This window comes from Rhineura floridana, chromosome 3, assembly GCF_030035675.1.
Source record: "Rhineura floridana isolate rRhiFlo1 chromosome 3, rRhiFlo1.hap2, whole genome shotgun sequence".
Lineage (NCBI taxonomy): Eukaryota > Metazoa > Chordata > Lepidosauria > Squamata > Rhineuridae > Rhineura > Rhineura floridana.
The window spans coordinates 221475203-221483411 of record NC_084482.1 but is presented as its reverse complement, the minus strand read 5'-3'; the positions used below and the strand labels follow the sequence as shown (position 1 = coordinate 221483411).

The following is an 8209-nucleotide window of genomic DNA, read 5'->3' as shown; positions in this document are numbered from 1 at the left end:
CTGACTTGTTCCTGGCTACAAGAGACTCTACTATACAAATGTCAGTGACACATCCATAGCTCTACCCACTCTGGCATTTGACAGTAAATTGGCCCTTGGACTGCTGCTTGTGCGTAAATGTGGCCCTCGGGTTGAAAAATATTCCCTAACCACTACATTAGCCACAGGCTCTCATCCGAGACCACCTTACAGGGCTCTTGCGACCACTGCCCAGCTATTGTGCTTTGGACAGGGGGGACGCTGGCTGCCAGCACCCCCACAGATGGGCCAATCCTGCAAGAGAAGCTGAGATCCACCCCAAGGGGGCTTCGATGTTCCCCTCCAACACACTCCCAAGGGGATGTCTGGAGAAGCCTCTTCCTCTGGAGCCCAGCTGAGGAGGGGACATTTATTCATCCATTTCCTCCATCCTCTGCCTTGAAAGCTTCTAGAAGCCCATTCAGAGCCTGGTCAGTTTCAGATTCCTCTCTCCATCCCTCCATCTTTCTTGCCTGACAGGAGGGAAACTGACCAGCCCCTCTTCCAGTGGAGGAAATCCAAAAGGGGCTCTCCCTCCAGCTGTGGGGCAGAAAAGCAGCACAGCATTCTCCCCTCCCCTCCAATGTGCCCCCCAACAAGGCTGCATCAAGAGGTCCCCCTTTCCCCCCTGCCTGAGCTGCGTTCCATCCTTGGGGGGAATGGGCTGACCTGCAAAAGGGTTGGGGGGCAGCTTCAGTGGAAACAGTTTTGGCCACACTTTGCCTCTGGACTGCGTGGATCAGGCCCCCTCCACACACTTTCTATGGGTTCCCAGAGGGAAGGGGGGGCTTTTCCATCACCCCCTCCCCCTCCCAAAAAACAAATCTTCCTTCCCTCATCAGTCTCCCGTCAGGCCCAGGAATTGCAAAGGCAGCTCCCCTCCCCCAGCTGTGGCCCTCAAAACAACACAGGACATCAACCCCCAACATACAGCCGCCCCCCAAGTGCCCCTCTGCAAAGCTGCATCCCCTTGCCCGGGCTCTGGCTTCCAAGACGGCCTTGCAAAGCCAACCCCGCGGCACTTTGCAAATGGATTGCATGCACCAGGGACCGCCAGAGGAAAAGGAGGGAGTGGCCCCCCCTTCCCTCACCCCCCAACAAAAATACCAAATCCTCCACCCCCTTTGCACCTCTTTCTCCTCTGCACGAATTCTTTCTTTACCCGGAATACGAATTAAGACAGCCCCCCTACTTCCCCTTCAATATTCCCTCCCCCCTCCATGTGATTAAGACTTCCTGCCTCTCTAGGAACCAGAACTCCTTGCCTTAACCCATCGGAGGACTAAGTGGCAAGAGCTGCTTCTGCCCCCCCCAACTGCCAACATTTTCCTCCCTCCCTTCTGTCCCAGTATTGCACCTCATCTTCCTCTCTTGCCTCCTGCAGTAGCAGCAGCAAGATAGGTGTGTGTGTGTGTGTGTGTGTGTGCTGTGTGATATATATCATATACGCATTTGTGTGTAAAAGGTAATGTGTTCAAGATAACAGAGCTAAAGTGCCCCCATTCCCACAGTTGCTTCCAGTGCTGGTGTCTTCCCCACTAGTACACTCCCTCTTCCCAATGCTGACTTTCTCATCTCCTGCCTGGGCACCTTCTCCTCCTGCATCTCCCACCCTGCGGCACTTTCTGCCCTTGTCTCCGATGCAGGGAAATGTCCAACTTCAACCAATCTCAGAGGGTTGCCGCATCCTTATTCCTCCCCGTGTGGCATGGTTCCACCTCGCAGCAGTCACTGTTCAGGTTGCTGTTGCGATGGCCTCAAATCATCTCAATCTGAATGCAGGGGATTGAGAATTCTGGCGTCTCTCCCCTTGGTCCGCTCTCTGCCAGCTACCATATGACAAACTTTGCGGTCACTTGAGCTTCCAACAGTTTTTGCCAGCAGTTAGGTCTGACCAGGTGAACCAAGTGGCCGGAGATCCCAGCCAAGAATCTTTTCAGGTATAGGAATATCTCAGGTAATTAATGGACAATCAACAAATTTATTATTTGGGAGCTTATTGCTATAGGGCGGTCTAAAAATGTAATAAAATAAATAATAAATAAATAAATAAATTATTATTTATTTATTAATTCAATTTATATACCGCCCCATAGCCAAAGCTGTCTGGGCGGTTTACAACAGGTAAAAAACATCTGACATACAATTAAAACCTCATATTAAGCAGTTTAAAAATAAGTTAAAAATATCAAGAATTAAAACATAATTAAACACACACTAAAATGCATATTAAATACTACTAAAATGCTGAAAATGCCTGGGAGAAGAGGAAGATTTTTATCTGACGCCGAAAGGATAATAATGTTGGCGCCAGGCGTATCTCATCAGGAAGAATATTCCACAGGTACAAAGGAAATGTTTATCAGTGTCTATTTATTATTAATACATCTAATTTACTATACATTGTGGACATACCCATATATCAGAACATAGATCTTACACAGCGCATACAACGGGGATGTACACTAATGTGTTACATTTCAAAGGACAGCATAGGTCACATTGCATTTCCATCTGAAAAGGAGTGATCTCACCTTTGCTGCGTGTGGACCTTAACACTCAGAGCAGGTGGTTCTTTCTTCGACCAGTGTCACAGACAACTGGTAAAAATCCCTAAGGCTGTCTGTCTTTTATAGCTCTAGTTTGTATCTATCTAGACTTTGTCAGTTCATGTTCATATTACAACTATACTCCATCATTTGAACTCTCATCCTAACCCTACATCTTGATGCTGATGTTGTATTCTAATAAATTCTCCTGACTCACCCCTTTACAGCTTCAGCCATATATAGACATGATCATGGGCTGAACGCTCAGACTCCTTATAAAATGTTCATACTATGAGAAACATTTTATTTTGGAACTACTGTAAACAAAACTCAAAGGAAAAAAAGATTCTTTAAGTGGCAGCTTGTCTTTTTACTCTCATTTTGGCTTGTATTGTTTGCACCACTTTTCCCCACATAATTTTATATAAATCAATTATAAAGAATTTGAGATGGCCAATTTCTATAAAAATTCAGGTGGCCTGTGACACAGTGAATTGCATCCGCTGTTCCTAACTTTACTAGGTTCTCCAGTGCCACCCCGAACAGGCATTTCAAGATGAGCTTCATGCCCAGTGGATGCATGTTCACAAGTGTCAGACTGAGCCTGTTTTGTCCACATAACTTTGTTCTGTTCACAGAGGGCAGGACTTTGTTGTTGTTGTTATGTGCTTTCAAGCCATCCTATGCAGATTTCAGTGATGGGCTGCATATATAACAGGTGAGATAATTTTTTAAGCATCCTGGCCCCAACCTGTATAGGGCTTTAATCTATGTAGCCTGCAAGATGAAGAATAAAGCTCCCATTGAAGTTCTTTCCATACTCCCTACATTTCAATTGTTTCTCCTGTGTATCCCCTGTGATGTAAGCCTACTGCTTTCATTGAATCTCTTTCCATACTCCGTGCATTAAAAAAGTTACTCCATAGTGTTTTTTCATGTGAAGTGTGCTCTGACTGAACCTCTTTCCACTCACTACATTTAAATGGTTTCTCCCGTGTGTGTTCTGTGATGTAAAACAAGTCTACTGCTTACACTGAAGCTTTTTCCACACTCCCTGCATTTAAACGGTTTCTCCCCTGTATGGGTTCTTTGATGCAAAGTACGGTGACCGCTCTGACTGAAACTCTTTCCACACTCCTTACATTTAAATGGCTTCTCCCCTGTGTGGGTTCTTTGATGTGAACTAAGCTTACTTCTCTGACTAAAGCCCTGTCCACACTCCATGCATTTAAATGGTTTCTCCCCTGTGTGTGTTCGGTGATGTAAAGTAGGGTGACTGCTTACACTGAAGCTCTTTCCGCACTCACTGCATTTAAATGGTTTCTCCCCTGTGTGTGTTCTTTCATGTAGTGTAAGGCTACCACTCTGACTGAAGCTCTTTCCACACTCTTTGCATTTAAATGGCTTCTCCCCTGTGTGGGTTCTTTGATGCGAAGTAAGGTCACTGCTCCGACTAAAGCTCTTTCCACACTCCCTGCATTTAAATGGCTTCTCCCCTGTGTGGGTTCTTCGATGTAAAGAAAGTTTACTGCTCTGACTGAAGCTCTTTCCACACTCCCAGCATTTAAATGGTTTCTCGCCTGTGTGGGTTCTTTCATGTAAAGTAAGGCTACTGTTCAGACTGAAGCACTTTCCACACTGCTTGCATTTAAACGGCTTCTCCCCTGTGTGAGTTCTGTGATGTAATTTAAGGTTACTGCTGTCACTGAAGCTCTTTCCACACTCTCTGCATTTAAATGGTTTCTCCCCTGTGTGTGTTCTGTGATGTAAAGTAAGGTGACTGCTCTGACTGAAGCTCTTTCCACATTCCCTGCATTTAAATGGTTGCTCCCCTGTGTGGGTTTTCATGTAAAGTAAGGCTACTGTTCTGACTGAAACACTTTCCACACTCCCTGCATTTAAATGGTTTCTCCCCTGTGTGTGTTCTGTGATGTAAAGTAAGTTTACTGCTCTGATTGAATCTCTTTCCACATTCCCTGCATTTAAATGGTTTTTCTCCAGTGTGGGTTCTTTCATGTACTGTAAGGTACCGCTTGTGTCTAAAGCTCTTTCCACACTGCTTGCATTTAAATGGCTTCTCCCCTGTGTGAGTTCTCTGATGTAAAGTAAGTTTATTGCTTACACTGAAGCTCTTTCCACACTCCATGCATTGAAATGGTTTCTCCCCTGTGTGTGTTCGCTGATGTAAAGTAAGTTTATTGCTTACACTGAAGCTCTTTCCACATTGCCTGCATTTAAATGGTTGCTCCCCTGTGTGGGTTCTTTCATGTAATTTAAGTTGACCATTTCCACTGAAGCTCTTTCCACATTGCCTGCATTTAAATGGTTGCTCCCCTGTGTGCGTTCTGTGATGTAAAGTAAGGCTGTTTTTTACACTGAAGCTCTTTCCACACTCCCTGCATTTAAATGGTTTCTCCCCTGTGTGTGTTCTGTCATGCAATGTAAGGTACCACTTGTGGCTAAAGCTCTTTCCACACTGCTTGCATTTAAATGGTTTCTCTCCTGTGTGGGTTCTTTCATGTAATGTAAGTTGACCATTCTGAGGGAAGCTCTTTCCACACTCCTTGCATTTAAATGGCTTCTCCCCTGTGTGGGTTCTTTGATGTGAAGTAAGATTACTGCTCTGACTAAAGCTCTTTCCACACACCATGCATTTAAATGGTTTCTCCCCTGTGTGGGTTCTTTCATGTGAAACAAGATGATCGTTCCGAGTAAAGCTTTTTCCACATTCCGTGAATTTAAATGGTTTCTCCCCTGTGTGGGTTCTGTGATGTGAAGTAAGGCTATTTTTTACACTGAAGCTCTTTCCACATTCCATGCATTTAAATGGTTTTTCTCCGGTGTGTGTTCTTTGAGGAAAACTATGACAAGTAGAGGATTTCTTGCTCCCATTCTTTGGCTGCTTTCTTTCAGACGTTTTTGGTCCCCTGTGATTTCCAAATATCTCTTTTTGACTCTCAGTCTTGGCTATTACCAGTGGCACCATCTGTGGTTTTCTATAATTCTCATTCTGCCGGTCACCTGCTGAGGGGGAAGAGGGTTGAAAAAAACACATTGGAATTTCAAGGCAAAAACAAAGCATTTCATCACAGATGAAGCCCAATTATCTGCTTCTCCATTTTTGCATCTCCATAATTCTCCCCCTTTTATCTTTGCATGGCCCTCCCTCCCTATTCAATATCTATATAAACTCGCTGACAAAATGCCTGTTGGCAGTAAACTCTCACCCTCCTGTCTTTGCAAGGAGACACTTAACCTGTCTTCTATATGCCGACGACATTGCCCTGTTATCCCAAACGCAGGTGGGCTTACGTCGTCTCTTAAGAGAACTTGCCTCCTTTTGTGTGGATGAACTTTTGAGAATTAACTATGCGAAATGTAAGGTTTTAGTTTTTGCCAAAAGTAGACATAAACACCGCTGGCAAATTGACAACCATATTATTGACCAAGTCAACGCCTTCAGTTACCTTGGCATTGCATTCCACCCCTTAGGTTCTTGGAATGCGCATTTTGTCCAGTCTGCTACGACGGCACAGAAATCAGCCAGAGTTTAATGACCTTCTTTTATACAAAGGGCGGTCAGTACATTCCGGCAGCAGTCCAAGTATTCAACGCCAAGGTGCTTCCTCAACTTCTTTATGGGACCCAAATTTGTAGTGGAGGCAATTACGCATGGTTGGAGAGGGTACAATCTAAATTCATGAGGTCCGTTTTGGGTGCTCCGAGATGTGTCCCCAATGTGACCTTACGCTTGGAATTAGGTGCCCTTCTGATTGAGACCCACGCTTGGATATTAAAATTTAACTACTGGATGAAGCTGCTATTTTTACCCACGGGATTGCCCCCCTTAACTTTGGAAGATTCCTTCCAATCTCAATGGCATCGGGTAACGATTCACAAACTCGGAACTCTCGGTTTTTCGCTCCCAGCGATTGGTGCCCTAGGCCATACGACCGCTAAAACAACAATCATCCAACGCCTCAAAGATGTTGAGTATCAGAACAACATGAGCCTAGTTGCCGCTTATTCAGAATGCAGTATTAATGTAAATCCCTGTATCTTGGCCACTTACATTTCAAGTTTATCTACCCCAAAACTCAGGAGAGCTTTTACCCTGGCACGACTCAATGTTCTGCCCTCGGCACTATGGAGGGTAGATACAGGGGAGTCGATTGTTATGATCGAACTTGCCCCTGTGGAGCAGATGCGGTGGAGACAGTGAACCTTGTACTACTTTGCTGCCCTTTTTATTCAGATCTCCGCCTGAAGTTCATCTCCCCACTTTTATCTAATCTTCCTCTGAGCCCAGAAGCTATGATTTTACAATATTTAACTGCAGATTCAGAATCACGGATCACTCTGAGGTCGCCTCGTTCTGCACAGCTGCTATGGCTCGCAGGAGGGACCTAATGCGATGTCTATTAGATCAAGGTTTTAGCTAGATTACTATGTGGACCCGGTTTTAGCTTTAAAGCTTTCTCACTGCACTGATACTGTATTCTATTCTATCTCCACTCTGATATTCAGAGGATCCGTAATTATATTGCTGGTCTTGGACCGTAATAAAGATTTTACGTTATCTTTGCATGGCCAGATGAAAGCAAGGTTACCTGAATATCCTACAGTCTCACACAGCAACATAAATTCCTTTCAGGTCCATATAACACTTGATGTCACTAAGCCCAGATTTGTCTGGGTTTCCTCCTACTGCCATACAACTGTGATATATATTTCTAAAATAATATGCAATGAAAAGTGGGGTGTGGGGGAAGAGAAGGGCAGCAAGTCTGCAGAACAGGACAAATTGGGCACAGCTCACTTCTCCTTGATTCTTAATAATTTGACTGCAGTCAAAAGAGCCGGTCAGACAGAAATATAGGAACAAATGAAGTTGTGATATACTGAATCAGACCCCTGGTCCCTCGAGCTCAGTACTGTCAATACTGGCTGGCAGCTGCGCTGCAGGTTTTCAGATAAAGACACTTCTAAATTCCACCTGAAGATTCAAGGGATTAAACTTAGCTGAGCTAAGACAGGGATGGCCAAAGACCAACACTACACGAGTTTGCAATGATGCTCTGAACCGTAAGGGGAATGCCCGACTGATCTCTCCCCTTCATCAAAGCCCTGTACAATTAGATCTTGTTCTTCCAGCCAAGAGACTAAGCCCAGATTTGACATTTCTTTCAAAGTTACAGGTAAGCTAGTTAATTCTGAACTGAAATTATTCTCCTCTCTCCAAAACAAAGAACGATCTTAGATCTCCTGGAGATGAATAGCACAGGGACATGTAGATCCAAATGTCTCTTGTGGACAAGAAACTGTTCAAAAACCTCAATTCAGTGACACTGTGGAAACCAATCCAGCTATCTTAATTTGGGGGATTTCTCAGCAGATGGGAAGGAAACTTCAACCTGGATGCCATTCCCCCTCCTTATATGAACAGCCTGGCTGGATCAGACTACAGGCCTATCTATTCCAGCATCCTCACAGTGCCAAAGTGGATGCAGATGGGAAGTCTACAGGGAGCATGTGAAGGCATCACTTAGCTCCAGCTGTTTTTCTGATTCCAGAGATATCACATCAATTTATTCATTTATAGGCTCTTTGTATACCGCTATTTCATTAGAAACGTCAAAGCA

The 8209-nt window shown here is 44.6% G+C and overlaps 1 pseudogene; it reads right to left on the bottom strand.

The window, feature by feature from the left end:
- Positions 1-2264: 2264 nt before the first annotated feature.
- LOC133381690 (oocyte zinc finger protein XlCOF6-like) lies at positions 2265-5595 on the bottom strand (annotated as a pseudogene).
- Positions 5596-8209: the final 2614 nt, after the last annotated feature.